The following is a 24,662-nucleotide window of genomic DNA, read 5'->3' on the forward strand; positions in this document are numbered from 1 at the left end:
CCTCTTCAACAAATGGTACTGGGAAAACTGGAAAACCAATTGCAATAGAATGAAATTAAACCCCTATCTCTCACCCTACACAAAACTCAACTCAAAATGGATCAAGGACCTCGGAATCGGACCAGAGACCCTGCATCTTATAGAAGAAAAAGTAGGTCCAAATCTTGAACTTGTTGGCTTAGGATCAGACTTCCTTAACAGGACTCCCATAGCACAAGAAATAAAAGCAAGAATCAACAACTGGGATAGATTCAAACTAAAAAGCTTTCTCTCAGCAAAGGAAACTATCAGCAATGTGAAGAGAGAGCCTACATAGTGGGAGAATATCTTTGCCAACCATACTTCAGATAGAGCGCTAATTTCCAGAATATATAAAGAACTCAAAAAACTCTACACGAAGAATACAAATAATCCAATCAACAAATGGGCTAAGAAAATGAACAGACACTTCACAGAAGAAGATGTAGAAACAATCAACAGATATATGAAAAAATGTTCAACATCCCTAGTAATAAGGGAAATGCAAATCAAAACTACCCTAAGATTTCATCTCACCCCAATTAGAATGGCGATTATCAAGAACACAAGCAACAATAGGTGTTGGCGAGGATGTGGTGAAAAATGAACACTCATACATTGCTGTTGGGGTTGCAAATTAGTGCAGCCACTCTGGAAAGCAGTATGGAGATTCCTCAGAAAGCTTGGAATGGAAACGTCATTTGACCCAGCTATCCCACTCCTTGACCTATACCCAAAGGATTAAAATCAGCATACTACAGAGATACAGCCACATCAATGTTCATTGCTGCTCAATTCACCATAGACAGATTGTAGAACCAACCTAGATGCCCATCAGTTGATGAATGGATAAAGAAACTGTGGCATATATATACAATGGAATATTATTCCGCAATGAAGAATGATAAAATTATGGCGTTTGCAGGCAAATGGATGAAATTGGAGAATATCATGCTAAGTGAGATAAGCCAATCTCAAAAAACTAAAGGACAAATGTTCTCGCTGATAAGCGGATGAGGACATATATTGGGGGGAGGGAAGGGTTAGCATTAGGTTTAGGGTTAGGTTTAGGGTTAGGGATAAGGAGTGTGGTAAGAATGAAGGAAAGAAGGACTGTATAGAGAGAAAAGAGGGGTGGGGGGGTGGGGGGAAGGGAAAAAATAATGAATCAAACATCATTGCCCTATGTAAACGTATGATTACACAAATGGTATGCCTTGACTCCATGTACAAATAGAGAAACATGTATCCCATTTGTATACAATAATAATAATAAAAAAAGATATCCTTGAAATGAAGGAAACAATAAACCAAATTAAGAACTCCATAGAAAGCACAACCAATAGGATAGAACACCTGGAAGACAGAACCTCAGATATTGAAGACAAAATATTTAACCCTGAAAACAAAGTTGAACAAACAGAGAAGATGGTAAGAAATCATGAACAGAATCTCCAAAAACTATGGGATATCAGGAAGGACAAATTTTAGAATTATTGGGATTGAGGAAGGCTTAGAGAAACAAACCAAAGGAATGAACAATCTATTCAATGAAATAATATCAGAAAATTTCCCAAATCTGAAGAATGAAATGGAAAATCAAGTTCAAGAGGCTTATAGGACTCCAAATACACAAAATTACAACAGATCCACACCAAGGCACATTATAATGAAAATACCTAACATACAAAATAAAGACAGAATTTTAAAGGCTGTGAGAGAAAAGAACCAAATTACATTCAGGGGGAAACCAATACGAATAACAGCAGATTTTTCAATCCAGACCCTAAAAGCTAGAAGGGCCTGGAACAACATTTTTCAAGCTCTGAAAGAAAATGGATGCCAACCAAGAATCTTATACCCAGCACAACTTACCTTCAAATTTGACGATGAAATAAAATCCTTCCATGATAAACAAAAGCTAAAAGAATTTACAAAAAGAAAGGCAGCATTACAGAACATTCTCAGCAAAATATTCCATGAGGAAGAGATAAAAAACTAAGAAACAAATCAGCAAAGGGAGGAATCATCCTAAAGGAACTGTCAAATAAAGGAGGAACAAAGTTGTGTCAAAAAAATAAAAAATAAATAAAATTTAAAAAATGAACCAAATGACCGGGAATACAAATCATATCTCAATAATAACCCTGAATGTTAATGGCCTGAATTCATCAATCAAAAAACATAGACTGGCAGATTAGATTAAAATGATAGATCCAACAATATGTTGCCTGCAGGAGACTCACCTCATAGAAAGAGACACCCATAGACTAAAGGTGAATGGATGGGAAAAAACATACCATGCACATGGACTCAGCAAAAAAGCTGGAGTATCCATCCTCATTTCAGATAATGTGGACTTCAAGCCAAAGTTAGTCAGAAGGGATAAATAAGGACATTTCATACTGCTTAATGGAAGCATAAATCAGCAAGATATAACAATCATAAACATCTATGCCCCAAACAGTGGCTCATCCATGTATGTCAAACAAATCCTTCTCAATTTTAGAAACCAAATAGACCATAACACAATAATACTAAGTGATTTTAACACGCCTCTCTCACCACTGGACAGATCTTCCAAACAAAAATTGAACAAAGAAACCATAGATCTCAATAACACAATCAATAATTTAGACTTAACAGACATTTATAGAATATACCATCCAACCAAGAATGAATACACTTTCTTCTCAGCAGCACATGGATCCTTCTCTAAAATAGACCATATATTATGCCACAAAGCTAATGTTAGAAAATATAAGAAGATAGAAACACTACCTTGTATTCTATCAGATAATAATGGATTGAAGTTAGAAATAAATGAAAGAGTAAAAACAGATACTACTCCAAAACCTGCAGATTAAACAATATGCTATTATAGGATGAATGGATAACAGAAGATATTAGGAAGGAAATTAAAAAATTCTTAGAGGTAAATGAGAACAAAGAAACATCACATCAAAATCTCTGGAACTCGATGAAAGCAGTAATTAGAGGAAAATTTATTTCATGGAGCGCATTTAATAAAAGAAGTAAAACTCAACAAATAAATGACCTAACACTACAGTTCAAAGCCCTAGAAAAGAAGAACAGTCCAACACCAAAAGTAGTAGAAGACAGAAAATGGTTAAACTCAGAACTGAAATCAACGAAACTGAAACAAAAGAAACAATACAAAAAATTGACAAAATAAATAGTTGGTTCTTCGAAAAAATAAACAAAATTGATAAACCTTTAGCCACACTAACAAAGAGAAGAAGAGAGAAAACCCAAATAACTAAAATTCGGAATGAACAAGGAAATATCACAACAGACACGACTGAAATACAAAACATATTTAGAAGCTATTTTGAAAATCTATACTCCAACAAAATAGAAAATTTTGAAGACATCAACAGCTTTGTATAGACATATGAATTGCCTAAACTGAACGAGGAGGACATACACAATTTACATAGACCAATTTCAAGTAATGAAATAGAAATGGATGAAGTCATCAAAAGCCTACCAACAAAGTAAAGTCCAGGACCAGATGGGTTCTCAGCCGAGTTCTACAAAACCTTTAAAGAAGAGCTCATTCCAATACTTCTCAAAGTATTCCATAAAATAGAAGAGGAGGGAACCCTCCCAAACTCATTCTATGAAGCCAATATCACCCTGATACCTAAACCAGACAGAGACACATCGAGGAAAGAAAATTTCAGACCAATATCCTCAATGAACATCGACGCAAAAATTCTCAACAAAATTTTAGCAAATCACATACAAAAACATATTTAAAAGATAGTGCACCATGATCAATTGGGTTTCATCCCAGGGTTGCAAGGTTGGTTCAACATCAGGAAATCAATAAACGTAATTCACCATATCAATAGACTTAAAGTTAAGAATCACATGATTATTTCGATAGATGCAGAAAAAGCATTTGATAAAATACAGCACCCCTTCATCCTCAAAGCACTAGAAAAAATAGGGATAGTGGGAACATTCCTTAACATTGTAAAGGCCATCTATGCTAAGCCCATGGCTAATATCATTCTAAATGGTGAAAAACTGAAAGCATTCCCCCTTAAAACTGGAACAAGGCAGGGATGCCCTCTTTCACCACTTCTATTCAACATCGTCCTTGAGACTCTAGCCAGAGCAATTAGACAGACCAAAGAAATTAAAGGGATACTAACAGGAAAAGAAGAACTCAAACTATCCCTATTTGGTGATGATATGATTATATATTCAGAGGAACCAGGAAATTCCAGCAGAAAACTTTTAGATCTTATAAGTGAATTCAATAAAGTAGCGGGATATAAGATCAATGCACATAAATCTAAGGCATTTTTATACATAAGTGATGAATCTTCAGAAAGAGAAATTAGGAAACTACCCCATTCACAATAGCATCAAAAAAAATAAAATACTTGGGAATCAATCTCACAAAAGAGGTGAAAGACCTCTACAGTGAGAACTACAGAACACTAAAGAAAGAAATTAAAGAACACCTTAGAAGATGGAAAGATCTCCCATGTTCTTGGATAGGCAGAATTAATATTGTCAAAATGGCCATACTACCTAAAGTGCTATACAGATTCAATGCAATTCCAATTAAAATCCCAAGGATGTACCTTACAGAAATAGAGCAAGAAATTATGAAATTCATCTGGAAGAATAAAAAACTCAGAATAGCTAAAGCAATCCTCAGCAGAAAGAGTGAAGCAGGGGGTATCACAATGCCAGATATTCAACTCTACTACAAAGCAATAGTAACAAAAACGGCATGGTATTGGTACCAAAATAGACAGGTGGATCAATGGTACAGAATAGAGGACATGGACACAAACCCAAATAAATACAATTTTCTCATACTAGACAAAGGGGCCAAATATATGCAATGGAGAAAAGATAGCCTCTTCAACAAATGGTGCTAGGAAAATTGGAAATCCATATGCAACAGAATGAAACTAAACCCATATCTCTCACCATGCACAAAACTAAACTCAAAATGGATTAAGGACCTCAGAATTAGACCAGAGACCCTGCATCTTATAGAAGAAAAAGTAGGTCCAGAGCTTCAACATGTCGGCTTAGGACCAGACTTCCTCAACAGAACTCCCATAACACAAGAAATAAAAGCAAGAATCAATAAGTGGGATAGATTCAAACTAAAAAGCTTTCTCTCAGCAAAGGAAACTATCAGCAATGCAAAGAAAGAGCCTACAGAGTGGGAGAAAATCTTTGCCAATAATACTTCAGATAGAGCACTAATCTCCAGAATCTACAAAGAACTCAAAAAACTCTACACCAAGAATGCAAATAATCCAATCGACAAATGGGCTAAGGAAATGGATAGACACTTCACAGAAGAAGATCTACAAGCAATCAACAAACATATGGAAAAATGTTCAACATCTCTAGTAATAAGAGAAATGCAAATCAAAACCACCCTAAGATTCCATCTCACCCCAATTAGAATCGCGATTATCAAGAATACAAGCAACAACAGGTGTTGGCGAGGATGTGGGGAGAAAGGTACACTCATACATTGCTGGTGGGTTGCAAATTAGCGCAGCCACTCTGGAAAGCAGTATGGAGATTCCTTAGAAAACTTGGAATGGAACCACCATTTGACCCACCTATCTCACTCCTTGGCCTATACCCAAAGGACTTAAAACCAGCATATTACAGAGATACAGCCACATCCATGTTCATAGTTGTTCAGTTCACAATAGCCAGATTGTGGAACCAACCTAGATGTCCTTCAATTGATGAATGGATAAAGAAAATGTGGTATATATATACAATGGAATATTACTCAGCCATAAAGAATGATAAAATTATGGCATTTACAGGCAAATGGATGAAATTGGAGAATGTCATGCTAAGTGAGATAAGCCAATCTCAAAAAACCAAAGGACGAATGATCTCGCTGACAAGTGGATGATGACACATAATGGGGGGTGGGAGGGGTTAGTGTTAGGGTTAGGGTTAGGGTTAAGGAGGGGGGCAAGAATGGAGGAAGGAAGGACTGTATAGAGGGAAAAGTGGGGTGGGAGGTGTGGGAGGGAAGGGAAAAAATAACAGAATGAATCAAACAGCATTACCCTATGTAAATTTATGATTACACAAATGGTATGCCTTTACACCATGTACAAACAGAGAAACAACATGTATCCCATTTGTTTACAATAAAATAAAAAAAGAAAGAAGACGAAATGTCCAGGCTGCTCTGCCATGAGAGGTACAGAGTGAAGGTTGCTACCTGTTAGCCAGGAAGAGACCTTCGCAGGAGACTAACCCTCTGGAATGGAACTCTGAGCTCAGATTTCCACTCTCTAGAACTGAGATAAAATAAATTTCTGTTTTCTAAAGCCAAAAAAAAAAAAAATCTATCAAATGTAAATAAGACAAGAGGGGTACAGGTTAGCAACTCTTTATTCACATCAGTTTATTTTCACAAATTTTTTATTGACTTTACAACATAATATATTAGAATAAAGTGTTGCTGAGCTAGGAAGCAGACATTCCAGGAAACACATTCTCTTAGATTAAATTGCTATTCTACATGAAAAGAAAACTATGTTATTTATATTTGATGTAGGAACTAATCCATTGGTTTGGAGTTGCCTTACTATTCAGGAAAGTTAAATTGGAAGCAATGAACAACAGTAGATTATTCAGTTCATGTTAAAAAGTTTCTATTCATGTATTTGAAAGATATTCTTTAAATACAAAGTTGCTAATTTATTCACTGCTGTTAAACAGAATTTTGTATTTTTAATGCATTCATTCATTTGAAATGTTCTAGTTTTCTGGGTCATCCCATTCAGATTGTTGCTAACTTAGAAAATATATTCCCAACTTGCATAATTTATTTAGTATTAGTACACAAATTATTCAATAGTATACATAAAACTGAAAGCTAATTATTCTAAACTTTCCTTTTGTAAGCAACTGAAACACAATGGAAGTTTTCACCAATCATTTTTCTCTTTCCAATTAACATTAGAAAGTTCAAAGGACAAAGGTTGAGCTGTATTCTATTTTTTTCTGAATGAAGTATTATTACATTTTGGACTAGGTAAACTATCATGCCTGGCACTGAGTATGTCTATTTAAAAATTGTTTTGTCTACTTGCTCAGATAAAAAATATTATGATTTTTACAATATGGTTTTAAACAATACAGTTCAGAGTAATGGTATTAACTTCTGATTTTTAGTATTTTATCTTACTTAACTTGTAAGTTTTGAAAGTGGCAGCTGTAAACTTATTTGAATATGTTTGTGAGATCTTTGAAAATACCTTTGTCAGGAAAAACGTACAAATTTACAAAAGCAGTCTAGTCATGATCCTATTGTTCAAGCTCTTCTTAGGTTTTGCAAAACTGATGTATTACATTATCTATCAACTATCTTTCCATCTAGCTATCTGATCCATTCCAACAGACTATGTATCAATCTACATTTATCTATATATGAAATTCATTCCAACATAGAGGAATTGCTGACAATACATAATGTCAAATTTAATAATAAAAATCCTGCTGAAAAATAGTAAGCATTGACCAGATGATTACATGTGTTTCTATTTACTAGTATAGGAAAGATTAGTCTGTTTTAATCTAACATATTCTAATATACAAATCTGTTTGGATTCAGTGTGTGACTTTTCTGGCAAGTTTCTGATCTTAAGTCACATAAAAATCATATTCAATTAACTCCCCTTCAAGAGTCATTTCAGAGAACACACAGAAGGCACTGCACACAGGAGTATTCACCACTGCAAAATCCCACCTACTGTGATCTCTTTTAGAGGGCTGTGTTGTAACCTTCAGAGTTTGCTCCTGGAGACTTCCTTTGGTGTGCCTTCTTGCTTCTGTCATAGTCTGCTACCTGAAAGCCCCAAGGACCTCCAGACTGACTTTCACTACTACTACTACTACTATTGCCTAATTCTGATTCCTCTTCACTTTCTACACCTCCTTCTACAGAAGCGGATTCTGCACTGCCCTCCTCAGGGACATCCTGAGCTTCAAGGTCTGCAGATTCATCCACAGGGGCCAGGTCACTTTCTCCTCCTGGGTGTTCCTCTTCTTCTTCTATTGTGGGTTCTCCTTGCTCTTTAGGTGGCTCCTCTCTTCTGCCTTTGACTTCCTTGATGTCCTCCACAATGGACTTTCTTCTTGCGAGCACTATGTTTTTTCTAGCTTTTTCTCCTTCTGACTCTGTGGATTCAGATTCTTCTGATTCTTCAGTGGGACTCTCCTCCTCAGAGGGTGTCTCCAACTCAGATTCCTCTTCTGCGGTCTCAGACTCACTGAACTCAGATTCTTCTTCACTGTACTCAGTATAATCGCTGGAGGATTCCTCCTCTGATTCTCCAGTGCTTTCTGTTGCTTCATCTTGGTCTAGAGTTAGTTTCAGATAATCTTTATCCTCTTCCTCCAGGCGTCTTTGCCACTCTTCACCCTCAAGGTCAATGACACCTCTTTTATCAGCTAGTCCTCTGACTTTCTTAACGATCCTGGCCCTATTCCATGTTGTGTATGTGGGCTCCACTGCAGGCGGCTTTTCAATAGTTACTACCACTTCCTCCTCCTCCTCACTAGGCTCCTAATGTCAACTTTTGGTTTTGTAATTTTCTTTGGCTTTTCCTGGAAATTGTGAGAATGCAATTGAAGTGTCAGTGTGGGGATAGCTATGGTATGATCTTGTCCCACATATAAATTCAGTAGAAATGAATGTGCAGAGTGATAACTTTACTCAAGTAATATAACAAGATTTCAGAAAGCATCACAAAATTCTCTACAACATTTAGACAGAGGTAGATTCAGTGTGAATAAACTATTTTACTCTTGGTTATCTTCAAAAATCTAGTGATTTTTCTTTTTTTATTCAAAGTTTTTGTATCTTAGATCAAGAAAGTAATAGGAAGTATCTCCTTCCTTTCCTAGCTCTAGATTTTGGCAAAGAGTTTGTGTGCCTCCCTTTAGCTAACGTCTATAAAGAGTCTTTTAAGGTCATGAAAATTTGCCAGTTTATCTAATAGTTTACATAAAAATTGACTATTTTCTTAAATTTTGAACAGGCTAGACCTATCCTGCCTTTCATTTATCACTATTGAGAGAGAGGGGCTAAATCTGCCAATTTAATATTTTAGAAAAAGAATTTGATAAAAATGATTCATGCTAATTTAAGTATGATTACATAATTTCCTCAAATATGTAGGTAGAAATATTTTTATCCTTGTCCAATGCTTGAAAGATGGAGACTGTTCTTCATGATTTTTATATGTGCTAGACAGTATAGGAACAAAAGTATCCATTGTAATGTATAATTTTTAAACATATTTGATTTTATGCTATATATTTGATTATATATTATATTCATGGAGCAACATTTACAATTTTAGAAAACAAAAAATTATTGTAGCTTTTTCCAGATGTTTAACATTTTATGAAAGGGAATCGATTAAACTATTAAAATTAATTTCCCTCCACAGATAAAGCAATGAAAGGACCAGCATTATTAAACTTCTATGGAAAACAAGTAGAAAATAAATAGTATTTCTTAAAGATGGAAATATTCTATATACTGTTAGTCAAATAGGATTAAAATTTTGCTCTTTTAATATTATCCTATATAATGGAATTATGGTAATTACCTCTTCCTCCTCGTATTCCTCCTCAGCTTCACCAACCACCTCACCGTATTCCTCCTGACCAGCAGGTGGTAACAATCGACGTCGACTTCCATATTGAGGCATTTCATACCTATGAAAGAAACTTAAAACCTAAAATGTTTTTTCCTGTGGTGTGTGTAGGATCTACAGTGATCTCTGTTTTCTTCTTTTTCTTCATCATTCAGTGTCCGGATATTTATACAGCATCTACATACGCTTCTTTTAAATTAGCTATAAAACTATAGGGTAAGAACTACTACCTGATGACCAAAGATTTTTGCCATAATGGTACCCTGGAATAACAATAAAGAGAGTTGAGTTATTTCAGATATAAGTTTTAAGAGACTAGAATGAGAAGAAAAAAAAGAAAAAGCCATAATGCTCCTTAATTAACTGAAGAACTTAGGACACAAAATAGGTTCCTTTCAAAAGTGTAATAGCTAATTCAGAACATAAGGTCTTCATATTTATAGTAAATGTTTACTTCAAACATGGTGGTCAACAATGGGATTTATATTCTTCTTTTACATTTGTTTAAGCAGTGAAGTGTACATGTGTAGAAATAAGTTTTGAAATATTTGTTACTGGATTCCTAAATATGTTTTCCATTTCTTTATCATTTGTGAGCAAACTTTACCCAGACTGGTTTAAAAAGGGTTAAACATATCATACGAAAGTAAAGGTGAATTCAGGAATTGAGCAAATATGTTTGAGTTTTATTTATAATTTAGATAAATATGAATAATTTAAAAACATTTCTAGAATTACAATATATGTCAAATATAAAAATGGTTAAAATTTGAAATCAAAGTCAGATACATTACTCATTTTTAAATATAAAATTAATGAAATGACTTTGAAACAATAAATGCAAGTAAAATAATCAATAAATGGCTCCCTATTATTTGTAAATATTATCTAATATTCTGAATAAAAAATCTGAAGATGTACCCATGCTCATAACTGTAATAATCTTGTTTATATTCCTGGCCAGGATCAATTCCAGACTCCATGGATAACTCCTATTGTTCAAAAAGAGAAATTACATTTGAAAATAAGTTCTCATCACATTTCAGCTCAAAGTAAGATTTCCACACCTAGAATTTGATGATTCTGAAAATATTCCTGCCAAAATAACTATAATTAAAAGTGTTACTATAACATATTCCTTTTTTTGTTTGTTTTCTGGCTGCAAGTACATTACAAAAAATAAGATTATATTATTAGACTTTATTTAAGGGAAGGGGACGTAATTTTTTCTAATTAAAAATCTGTTAAAATTTTCAAATGAGTAGTTTCACTTATTCCTGGATGACTTTTAAAATTACAAATAGGCAGTTAAATTTAACTATCATGAATTACATTATTATTAGACTTAAACATTGATGAAAAGTATACATTATCTTTAGCATGTTTTCATCTTTTTACCAATGGTTTTCTGGTACCCACTATTCTTCCATTCATTTAAACTCTTTATCTAAATTTTTCTGATATTAATAATAATTTATACACTAATAGGTATCTGAGTTAATGTGTAATGTCTCCCAAGGCTGTTTACATTTTAAGATACTTAATGCTAATTCTGGATTTAAGACTTTTTAATTTTTTTATTGTTTTGAGACAGGGTCTTGCAAAATTGCCCAAGTGGACCTCATCTTGCCATCCTCTTGTCTCAGCTTCCTGAATGAGTAACTAGGATTGCAGGTATGCACCACTGCACCTGGTAAAGGCCTTATTTAAACAAAGGGGTCCTATCAATGTTTCTACTTCTAAATGCCAGATAATACCAATTGTTTTCAAACTATGTTCTTAAAGAAATATTTTTTCCTGAGGATTACTTTTTAAAATAATTTTTAATAACTATTAAATGTTAAATGCAATTTCCTTATGTTTGCCTTTTTAATTCTATTTTAACATGTGAATCAATGGCTAACCAAATTAAATTTGCAATAGAATAACAGGAAAAATGCATAGCTATCCACAGGAAAATGGGTTGATATTTATTTAAGATTATATGCTATTTCTAAGAATTAATTTTGTTAATACAGGCATAGTGATGAGTGAGGAAAAATTGTACTTCTCCGATGTCAGAAATATATTATTTAGGAAGTGTGGAAATGTATAACCTGCAGGTAAGTACAGATAATGACTTTTAGTTATGCTAAGATTGGCCAAAATCATTAAAAATATTGAATTAGTTGCCACCAACCCTTAGAGAATGCCATCAAAAATATGGATTTTTGCCGGGAGTGGTGGCACATACCTGTAATCCCAGTAGCTCAAAGGCTGAGATAGGAGGATCTAGAGTTCAAAGACAATCTCAGAAAGAGTGAGGTGCTAAGCAACCCAGCAAGACCCTGTCTCTAAATAAAATACAAAACAGGGCTGAGGATGTGACTCAGTGGTCGAGTGCCCCTGAGTTCAATCCCCAGGACCACTCCCACCAAAAAATGGGATTTTGTTTTCTCTTGAAAAACAGAAAGATGGCAGCAGTAAGCCTATATTTCTACATGTCAAAGATATAGGTGGTAGTACTATAACTTCCAGCAAGCATATTCTCTCTTGGTTACTGCATCATGCCCAACCATACTATTTACAACTATACCCATTATCATCTTAAATCTGGCACCTGCCTTTATTTTTGCATCTATAAACTGCATTCTCTGGTTCCTATAGTTATTTAAGTTTGCAACTTTTCTGCTATACTAATATGCTACCTAATAACTTTATAGATTACCAACATTTTGAAACAATTACAGAGATATTCAATTATGATGTTAAAATGAAATCAGTTTGCCCATGAAAATTACTAAAATTAAAAACAGTAATAATAAAAATACCATGTGTTGGGAGGAACATGGAGTAACTGGGACCCTCCTACAATTATGGAGAGATGATAAATTGGTAAGACCCTTGGGAAAACGTTTACAATAACAATAAATCAAATTCATGCATCTATCTTTCAAATAAATTCAATTTATAATTATATACCCAAGAGTAATAAGTACATTTGTGCACCAAAATACATTATTCTTTATTGCAAAATATTGGAACTAATGAATTCCATTAACTAAATACACTACATCACACACCCACAGGTGAATCTCTCCAACAGAATGATGAGCAAAAGAGGTAATGTAGGAATGAAACATACTGTATTATTCAACTTGTATATTAAAAACCAAACTAATGTGTGTGCTATAAGCCACTTGAGTAGTTTAGTTAGGAGAATGGAAATCAATGTCTGGGTGATGTCATGAAGGAACTGCTGGAGAGCTGGTGGATATGCGCATAAATTCTTAATACCTAACCATAAGGAAGGATATGCACTTCTTTGCAGCAATAGGATTTATTGCAACAACAGCAACAACAAAAAATAAGAAGCAGGGCATGGCATAGGGTAAGAGAGACAAGTAAGAAATTAGAACAAAGTTATAGTTTAGATATAAGTTGCTCGCACTAAATAATTTTTAAAAGATAATGGTAACACAATGGTAAGCTTAGATTTTTGAGTCATCTAATAATGTAATAGTTTCATTCTTTTAAAATGAAACAAATCTCAGAACTAATACATTTACACTTCTTGATCAATGTGTGTTTAATATAACATACAGAGACTAAGAAAAGACTTTCAAATGGTTTTAAAGTAGAATTTTAATATGGACACGTAGTTTTTTCCTAGAGAGAGAATAAGGTTCATCTCTTCCCAACTACATTATATATAAGCAGCATCAATTACTTTGACAATGTAATAAAGGAGAGACAGGACTGGCAAAGGAGCCCAGGACACTCAGGGAGAGTCTTGAGTCTTGACTCAGTCACTCTTCAGTGACTTTGCTGGGAAAGAGGGGATAAAAATACACATAGGGGTAAGCTGACACTGGGAAGGCTGGAGGTGGTCACCCAGCTGCTGTGGGATAAAGGTAGGGATAGGGCATAGGTCCAGGATCAGTGTTCTGTTGGTTCTACCTCATTTCAGCACTCTGCAGATAGAAGTGGACCCCTCCTACTTTCATCTATCTTCTTCTCTTCCTCCAGTGGACTAGTGCCAAATAGTCTCTCCCTGCCAGTTTTGATATCTTCTCTGGCTTCTCCAGCTTCACTCACTCCTCTATTTTTAAAGTGCCAAACAAATCCCTTCCCTCTTTCTTAAAGCACAGTGATATGGCACTGGGTCCTACCTAGCACCTCAGTGGAGGAGACCTACTTGCTCTTAACTTTGGTTCCAGAATCTGGAGTGGGACACAAATATTTGCTGGGCTGTACAGGGTGAGGGGAGAGCTGCGGCCACCTACAAGCTGCTGCACCCTAAGGATACAAACATAGTCGGTCATGGTGCCCCATGCCCAGATGATAAACACTGAGCTGCCAAAACTTTTTTATATACCTGAGGAGCCCAAGGGAGAATGGTTATTTTGGGGGAGGGAGGGTTGTTCATAGGGCCATATTCTGTAGAATCTATTTTACTAACTGATCTATTTTGGGACATGTTACCCAAAAAAGATGTTTCTACAAAAAAAAAAAAAAAACTAACAGAAAAGATTGACTTGAAGTATGCCTGTTGGATGCTTATACTACTCGTGGATGAAGAGCAGAGAAACATCCCTTCAAAAAAAAAAAAAAAAAGAAAGAAACAGAGTGCTGTGCACTGTGGTGCACACTGTTAACACCAGTGAGTTTGGAGACTGAGGTTAAGAGGATCCCAAGTATAACTACAGACTGGGCAACTTAGCAGGACTCTATCTCAAAATAAAAATTAAAAAGCACTAAAAATGTAGTAGATGTAATAGTAGTATTATCATGTCACACTGGGTTTAATCCCTAGTACTGAAACAAAAAAGGTGAGAGGAGAGACATATGAAAAGAAAGAGAGAAGAAATAGATGAACTACCCAGTGACTGGGAAGAGTGCTGAATTGACCTAAACAGTCAGTGGAATGCTGCTCCTCTTTATTGTACCATGCAGTCTCTTTTGGCATTCCCTTAGTTGGTAAGTACTAAAATTTTAGAAAATCATGCAAAATAACATACTAAAAACTGATTTTATGGGTAGATCAAACATTTAATTTTATCATATTTTTGTTACTGATCAGAGAAAATAAAGTTCATTTAGATTTTATTATAAACATACCTATGCAAACCAAAACAACTATTTTAACTATCATTTACTGAATTTTATCCTGCTACATTCCAATTGCTGAACTAGATCTTTATATATTGGACCTTACTGCCAACAATTTTTAGAATATGAAATTGATGTTCAGGAGGATGCATATCGTGCAAGGGTTTTACAGTTAATAATTGGCATTTGGATTTTGACCTTGAGTTTTCTGATTCAATGTTCTAGGAAGTCTTCTCTTTGTGGCAAATTTTGTTAAAAAACTTGTAAAACCTGGATATCCTTGCCACTCAATCTCCAGATTATAAGGAGTAAATTCTAAGCAAGAAATGTCTTTTTTAGAAAAGGTAGGATTCTGTTCTTAAGGAAAAGGAATAAAATATTTATAGATGGAGCTTATAAAAAACTGAATTTATCACAAAGAAAATAAATATTTTAAACTAACCCTACATTATTTTTAATTGTGGCAGTATATAGACATACTAAATATATATGAGTACTATGCATTTATCATATGACATTGAAATCTTTCACATTGCAGGAAAAAAAATCACAGACACTGTGCAATACACATGTACCGAAAAGCAGTATTTTGAATCAGGACAGATGTTAGCATTCTTTTATATTTTGACTAATCTAGGTCTGACTTCAGGAATGGATCTGATGAATTGCTCTATACTCAAACAAGTTACTACCAATCAGATTCATGAATTGCTTCATTCAATGATGGCTTATTTGTAATAAGAGTAAAGACAATTATTTGCCTAATTTCTTCAAGCTACACATAGGGATTTGGGTCAATATCCAGCAGTGGGGAAGTGACTTGTTTGTGTATTTCAATTAAAGGTAGCTTTTCTCTCATTTGTAGAATTATACCACACTAGCATCTTACATCTACATGTAAGATGAACATAAAAGTATTAAAGTCACATAAATATATTGTGAAGGGTTAGTAAGGTTGAAAAGAAAGTGAAAATTGATACCTCTGGTTTAAGAAGAGAAGGCCTCAGCAGTTGTTGTTGCTGCCAAAGAAATTAAAAGAAAAATATCTACAAAATAATTCAGATGGAAAAGACAGGTTATGGTTGAGAAGAGAAGGGAAAAAAGGCGACAGCTTAAAACTGGTTACTTTGGGATTATGACTCATTATTTATGTGGCAGTCATCAAAAACATCAAATAACATTTTGGCTAATTCTCTATATTGGAACATTAAGTAAAAAAGGATTCATTTGTTTAATTTCATAATTGTTTTAATTAACACCAAATTTAATAACCTTAATAAAAAAGAATCTACAAAGATTTTTGCTTTAAGTTTCATAGTTCAAAGACTTGTATGTTCAAAGAGTACTTAAGTGTGACATAATTATTTTTAACAAGAGCTTTGTTTTAAATCATCCCTCCTCTTTTTCTTTCCAGTCATGTTAAATATAATCAGATTCATTGGGAAGAGCAGTAGAACACATAGAATGATATGGTTGTAAGGTATTTGAAATCATATTCAAGACAAGGTCCCCATTCCTTCTCCTGCTTATCAAAGTGGATGGCTTGTACTAAAGCATTTTTTTCCACAAAGTCTTTTGTAAATAGGGAAATCTTTCTTCCCCAGATTTGGTGAGGGGAGCGGATTTCTTCCTATCTCTTTTCTCTTTCACTCATACTGATTTAAGAGACTAACTAAAATCTCTGTTGGTTACTTTCATGATAATTTAGACTTTAACCAGATGAGAACAAGACATAAAGTTCAAATTTAGGATTATCAAATCTTAGGAGTTTCATAGTTGTGTAACATATCTTAAAGAAAGCACTGGAAAGGTGAGTAAGAGATTCTGGGAGATAATTTCATCAATGAAACATCTGCCAGACATGGGCAATAAGGCAACTATTTATTTGAAGGGTAGACATTCCTTAATAAAATTGTTATTGAGTTAATCTAGTTATGGTGCTCATTTAAAGGGAAGGGAAGTTTTAGTTAAAAATGCTGATGATATCTGTTACATAGTATAAACTGCTGTTCATGTAAGCATTCAACTTGGTTTCTACATAATCTAGGATTTATGCATTCTAAAGTATAAGTCATTTAGGTTATGTACTTATTTAACTATTTAAGAAGTCAAACTCCACACCAATATAGTGATAAAACTTTAGATTGGTAATAAAACCAAACTTTAAGCAATCCTACAATTTCTAAGTTAGATTATGGTATTAGAAAGAAGAATTTAGAGGAGTATGAAAGTACTGAGTAAGTGTAATTCAGGACAAAAGAAATTTATCCTTGAAAATAAATCTTTGTTTATCCATTGAATCATAGTCTTAAAACCCCAAAGAACAGAAGCAACATGTATGAAAGAAAATAAATAAAAAAGTATATTAACAGGTTTTAGTTGAATTGAAGAATAATAATCTTGGTTCAGAACAATGTACATTAGTCCTGCCTATTACACAGATGATCTCTCAGGAATCTTGATATAACACCATAAATCCCTTACCTCTGGTGCATAACCTCTCTTGAAAGGCAGAAATAAAGAAAGCAGAATTAAACACCCAGATTTTCAGATTAGAGAAAATTATAGATAAGGGCCATTAAAAAGAATCTGACTGAAATAAAAAGATAACTTTTACTAATAACTGTCTCACTGGGAAATGTATTTTGTGGCATGGACAAGACCAGTTTCATGCCTGAATTACTAAAATCAGTTATCACCCCAGACCCTCATTTGGTATGAACAACAGAACATACAAAGACTATTTTATCTAAATAGTGTATAACAATACACACTTTGACTCTGTCGTGATCAGTTGGGATAACAATAATCTAATATATCTCTGTCCTATACAAGTCTCAATCTATATAAAATAGTTATTTGGAAAAAGATATGTTTCTTACATGAAGAATGGCAGTGGACACAAGATGAAAAATTACCTCCATAACTAGACTATCATCTTCCAAATGATGGTAAGATATATTTTTTGTTTATGTCAACTTAGTTATAAGACTAATGAATAAAAATAATAACTACCCTTTGAGGGTAAATTACATCATTAGAAATAAAATAAAAACATTAAAGGTACAATAGCCAAATATTCAATATTACATAAATCTTAATTAAATACATGGACTACAAGTTGGTGAAATATTTGACCATACTTGAGAGAGAAAACAGGTCATAGCATATCTAATGTGAATGTCACTGTGAGAAATTTATATTTATTATGAATTAAACAGTTAACTTAAAGTATTAAACTGATGCTGCTGATCATGCTATATGAAATTAATATGCTACTGTAGTGAAAATTTATTAGTAAGTCCAACAAAACAACCTCTGTAAAATATGTTTTTAAAAATCCAACATCTTCATAAGACAGATAAATCTATTTTTCTGAAAGCATCTTAAGTTGTTAACACAACTTGCTGAAACTTTTGGTAATAAAGTTAATATAATCCTACTTAAAACTATTTTTTAAAGAGTTTTATAGTACATTTTATACAGTACCTATGTTTCTCCCAATATTTATAGGAATGATCATCCTTCTAATGCTTTTAAAAATTTAGACATTTTCAATTTCTATTTAATTTCTATTAGAGATGAATTAGAGAAAACTCATATATTCTGGTTTTAATAATGACAAATGAGCCATGTACATCACACAAAATGAAACTTTATTTTCTAGATATTTCAATTTCTATTCATTATCAATATTTTCCATAAATATTAGAAATAGAAAAATACTGTTTTCATTAATCTTTTTTTTACCTTTCAGGTAGTTATTTATATTGCTTGGTTTAGCTCAAATGAAGAAATATATTTAAAAGTGTTACATAACAGGATCAATATTTATAATTACCTGTGTGTTTTCAAACCATGACTATTGATAGTTATAAAATAAGTAATATAATATTGATGCATTTTAGTGTAGCTTATATTCAATGATATTTATTAGATTTTTTCTTTAATTTAAAAAATTTTAGATGTTGATAGAACTTTATTTTTTATTCATTTATTTATATGCAGTGCTGAGAATTGAATCTAGTGACTCACACATGCTAGGCAAGCGCTCTACCACTAAGCCACAATTCCAGCCCCTACATTTATTTTTAACAGTAAGAACAAATGTATGATAATCCTTTCTATGTATTTTAAATAAGATATCTAATGGTTCCTTCTGTGTTAATTTGATCTCAATAAATAAAGAAGAATGTTCTCTTTCTAGAGACTGATTGTCAGGTTGTAGAGATTAGGTATTGAGGAGAGGAAGAACATTTGTATTTGTATACTCGATATTTATAGGTCTCATATTACAGAAGATATTTTAATTAATATATATGAGGAACTCAGGGAACTCCAAATGCAATGTGTCAATGAAAGACTATTAAGTACAAAACAGAATAAATGCTTCATGTGAAAGTATAAAATATTAATAAAATATTTAGATTATACAAATATTAAAGTGTTATAGAAAAAGGCAATGTAATAATTTAATAAGGCTTAGGTACTTACAATTATTATTATTAAAATTATTATTTGAATTTCATATAACATGTCATTGGTCACTAGTTAGAAATTTCATTATCAAGGAATTCTAAGTTTCACATTTGCAAGAAGTTGGTAGAAATTAGCTTAAAAGTACACACACTCACATTAAAGGCTCACAGAAGTGTGAATAATACCTTGTCAGAAAAACTCCAACTGAAGTTTTTCAGTGAAAGAGAGAAAAAAATCATGTTCAGAGCCCCAAGCAAGAAATTACTCTTGTTTTGGATGAAAAGAATCTGAAGCGGATGGGCTAATGAAAATAATTAAACCTACAACAGATTTTTAAAAAAATCTTATCTTGTTAATTAGGAATGCCAGATCAAATTCCTGAAGAAATGTCAAATAATATCAGAGCTGAAGAAATCTCTGAAATAGCACAATGGAGGTCCCTCAAACTATGTGAATATACTTAAACAATTAACTATCAAGCTTAACTTTCATGGAAGTTTCTCTTATTTCAAAGAAATAAGAGACACTATGGTAACAATCATAGCTTATTTGCAATTCTGCTATTTCCTGGAACATACATATAGAGCTAATTCGCAAATGTACCTTTCTCTGGTCAGACATTTCTTCTAAAATATTAGAACTCCAGTGCTAAACAATAATTATACTTCTATTCAAAATAGGGATTTCCAGTAAATGAAATTCATTGCACATGTTTCATGGGAAAAACAAACCAATTACTTGATGGTCACATACTATACATTATATACACATATACAAACATGCATATATATCATTGTATACAATAATATGCATATGCATGTATAAATATGTAATTGAGCTAAAATACACTCAGTGAAAGTGTAAGTATCATTAAGAAATTAGGAAGAATGTTAAGTTTAGCTAATGTTTTAGGAATTTAACAAATTGAGCTCTAAGATACTAATAACTATTATAATTATAGAACTATCTTTCCATAGAATAAGATTTATCTTCTTGCTGAAAACAAGAAGCAAAGGACTAAATAAAACTGGTGACAGTTCACTAAATATAATACCTCTTGATTTTGTATTAAAGTTAATATTATTTCATTTATTAAGCTGGACATAAATATTTTCTTTGAAGGAGAATATTTTAAAATTATAGTTAAAGAGATGATATAATAATGTGACACAGCAAAATTAAATAGCACTTCAAACATTTGTGGGAACAATGAAAAATGTCTTACAAAAGTCAAAGTCTCAAGATTTATTTGCATTATAAAGAAGAGAAGGGAATGCACAATGAGAAATAAATAAGACAGCAATTGAAAAAAGTAAAAGAGTTATTAAATTTATGACCATACTAGTAAGACAAAAGCAAGCCAGAGTAAAGGATGTTCTTAAAAGAAAACAAATGACTACATATTATAGCACCTGGGGTTTATTTTGAAACACCTTGTGTCTGTCATCCTCTACATTTCTAGGTACATAGGATTTTACTTTGGAAGTACTTCTTCCTACCAAATACATAGGCTTAAGGAAAACAAAACAAAACAAAAAAACCCAGAATCTATGTTATCACGTTTAGCTTATTTGTAACAGGCTACCTTTTTCCTGAAATATTCATGTGAAACTATGATCAAAAGGTAAAATAAAAGCATCAACATGATAAACAATCCTTTCTGTAGAGGTTGGGTATCTAACTTTCATGCTCGTATCTCCCCATCAAAAGCAGATTAAAATTACTTACTTTTTAAATAAATGTAGGACAAATAATGCTACTTTGTAGTTAAGAAAATTAAGGTAAATCTACTATATGAGTAATGATGAAGTTAATAAACTTTTAAATTAAAAATATGGAAAAAACAGCATTGTATTGAATTTGGGGCAAAACAGTGGAATCTTCTTTGATGTTCAAATTTGATGTTCAACTTGAAGATATGATCAACAAAAGATTCCCAGTTAAAATAGGAAAATCAGCATTACAGTGCAGTAGATTGACTGGGAGATTGTTTTTCAATTCCCTCCACAGTATTGTTTGAATTCTCCTAGTTTTGTTCAGATGTGATTTCCATATTTGTTATCTCTGAACACAAGAAGTTTGAAGTTTTGAGATGTTTGCGGGGGGACAGTTCTTTTGTATTTGACTATACATGTTAGCTACTGATTTTTCAAGTTCTGCTAAGTTTTTAATATGTTTGAGTATGCCTTTTGGTTCTTTTTGAGGGTTTGCATTACACACCAATTTTGATGTTGATAGCTGGTTTGTAGCAGATATAATTTCCTTGGCAGGAGTTGTATTTGTAGTGCACTTAATATCTGGTATACAAATACCCTCTGGATAGAACTGAAACTGAAGGTGGCCGAAGACCTGGAAGAGGAGGAGGTGGTGGAGGAAGAGGAGGAAAGGGATGTAGAGAAAAAGAATCAGGGGAAGAAACAGTAGGAATACAAAGTGGAAGAGGTGGAAGAGGAGGAGGATTAGAAGGAGGAGGAGGAGGAGGAGGAAAGGAAAGAGAAAAGGGGGTTAGGGCAAGAGGAGGACCAGGAGGAGGAAGAGGAGGAAGGGGAGGAGGAGAGGGAAGAGAATGAGAGGAGGGAGAGATGTTAGGTGGATGGGAAAGATTTTCAAAAATGTTCCTTTTGGTTTCAATATCCAACATACAAGGGAGTCTCTGTCTCTTAAAGACTGAAGAATTTGAACTGCAAGGCCTTGGAGGAGAAAGTTCCAAGGAGCAGTCAGCAGGAGAAAGGATGACATCAGTCTCTGATTTGAGTTCCACAGTTCTTGAAATAGTTGGCAAAATGGAGAAAGATAAGTGAGACCAAGAAGAAGAAAATGAAGAGTCTGAAGCTAGAGATTTCAACTGTTCTGTTTCTTTTATAGCCAGTGTTTCTCCTTGCCTTATTTCTTCTCTCTCTGTCGGATCTATATTTTCAGTTGTAAACAATGGATTGTTACTACCATTCTTGTTGGAATAGGTTCCAGGGCCTTCATTTTCAGCTCTTTGCCTGGTGTTCTGCCATTGCATCAGATCTATGCTTTCTGGTTTGTTTGGAGCCTTTCACATGAGTCTTCTAGGTAAGCTGACTGGCTGGTTCCACATTCTCTCAATCTTTTCTCTTGGGCCCCTCTGGGACTGACTCTTGACTTGTGTTTGCACTAAAAATGGGTCTTCAAAATCTGTTCTCAAGGAAATGTCTGAATGTGTAGATATTTGACCTATCTTTTCCTTATAAAGGGGGTTAGAGGTACTTAAGTCATCCTTATCAGATAGAAATGTGAATTTTCTTGTGGACTTCTGTTGGTTGTTTTAAGTGATCCATCTATATAAGCTGGTTTGTGAGCCTCAAAGGTATTGGAAGAAAAGGGCATCACAACTTGCTGATTTTTCCTGTCTTCTGGGAATGAGTTATATTCCCTGCTTTTTTGAAAATGGTAGAGAAGGAAAAGACTTGAAAGAAAAGAAGATAATGAAATGTAAGGAAACAAGTTGTGACAGCTTTCATGAGAATGATGATTTTATGGTTCTCATTACTACTTCAAAATATAAAATGCCAAACAACACTAATCTACTGAAGCAAAACATTACTTTCAAATTCCTATTATCATAAATACAAGGCAGTAAAATATTGAGAGTTGTGAGTAGCATGAGAAAAATTTTACCAAAAAAGATGTATCAATCTATAAACTGTTTTTTTCTCTCCTCCCCAGTTAGTTTGATTCAGCAAAGTATTCAGGTCTTCACATAACAGTTCACTCATGCATAAATCACGATGCTTCAAATTTAATACAAGCAACTTGGTCTTTGATTCTGTGTCCTTAGCCTTGACTGAGGATGGTCAGAGCTGACTGTTATGCATAAGAGATCCTTGGCTGTATCTGAATCAGTATGTCTCCACCATCCTTCATCTCAGTAATTTTGGCCTAGAGCTAAAAGTATTCTGATCTGAGTCAAAATTTGCAAGAGAATACAGAAAGGGGCATTCTATTTTTCAGATTAAGAGAATTAACAGTGCACAAACAGAGGGAAACTTCTCACAAAATTCAAAATCACATTTGACTTTAGGCTACATTCCTGAAGAAAGATTATTTTCCTGATGTTTAATTTTTATTCTTAGTTTTAAAGCATTATAAATTATACCAATTGTCAGAGGAGGTGCTGGTCTTTCATTCATATATGATCTGCATAAATTTTAGAAAAGACTTCCCTTATTGAGAATGTTTAAGTTAAAATTATGTGACTTTAATGTCATTGAAAGATTTGCTCCTCTTTGAATGCTGAAATGCAGGTAGCTTTGAGATATAAACAAATTTGGAAAAGCCAAAGAGCACAAATTAAGCACCTCTACTGAAAACCTTGGGACCCTTCCTCCAGAAAGTTTGGGTGATAGGTGGTTTAAAATTGTCTCTAATTAGGATTTACTCTCAAGTACAAACAGAATAACAGATTTATTTTAGTAATTATTTTATATTTACCTTTCATAAGAAATGGAAATAAAATGGGGAATATTTTGAATAAAAACTAAATAGTCACGTTGAAAAATTGGGGTAAAAATTTAAGCAATAAAATTATGTATAAAACTGTTATTTGGCAAAAGTATGAGTTCTAAATAAAGAATGCTAAGAGGTGGACCTAGAGTTTCAGGCTCATCTGAGTAATTCAGAAAGTGCTGACAATTTGGAATAAGTTGGCAACCAACACTTTTATCTTTTTAGATCCTGGAGAGACATTTTCTAAGTATGTCAAATTCATTTAACTTGACCTTACTTGGTCATTGCTTTGATCTTTGGAGATTCGGTCTTGAATTGATCTTGATTTGATCTTTTGTGGACAAAATGATCTACATAATGATACCATATAACTTACAATTTAAAGAAATCTAAAAATATTTGTGTTAAATTAAAAACAAGCATAATTTTGAAAGCTTGGGATATCACTGGGAACATTGGTTTTAAGCTCAGGCCATTTTAAGACATTGAAAGGAAATTGGGTGTGGAAAGTTTCCTCTTAAAAGAAAATGACTCCATGGTAAAAGATGAAGATCACTGTAGTTATAGTAAAATAGCATTTAATCTATTCTATTACATCTATTTTCTAATGTCCTTGTATAGAATGATATTATTTACTTACTTATGCCTATGTATCCACAGGTGAGAAAGAGAAAACATGTGATAGAAAAAGTTTTAACTACAGTTAATTTGAGATGATTATAAAAATACTAACAGGAAGTTGCTTTAAACATTTAATATTTATATTCAAGAAAGAAAATGCATGATTTTTAAAAATTTTCTGTGTGCTTATTCATTAAGAATGATATTTAATAATGTCTTAAGTAAAATCATATGGTATTTATTTGGATGTTTTATCACACCAAAATATATCTA

At 33.2% G+C, this 24,662-nt stretch overlaps 1 pseudogene; it reads right to left on the reverse strand.

The window, feature by feature from the left end:
* Positions 1-9,673: 9,673 nt before the first annotated feature.
* LOC124985699 (protocadherin-15-like) overlaps positions 9,674-24,662 on the reverse strand; it is a 139,421-nt pseudogene continuing 124,432 nt past the window's right edge.

Source organism: Sciurus carolinensis, chromosome 5, assembly GCF_902686445.1.
Source record: "Sciurus carolinensis chromosome 5, mSciCar1.2, whole genome shotgun sequence".
In the NCBI taxonomy this organism is placed as follows: domain Eukaryota; kingdom Metazoa; phylum Chordata; class Mammalia; order Rodentia; family Sciuridae; genus Sciurus; species Sciurus carolinensis.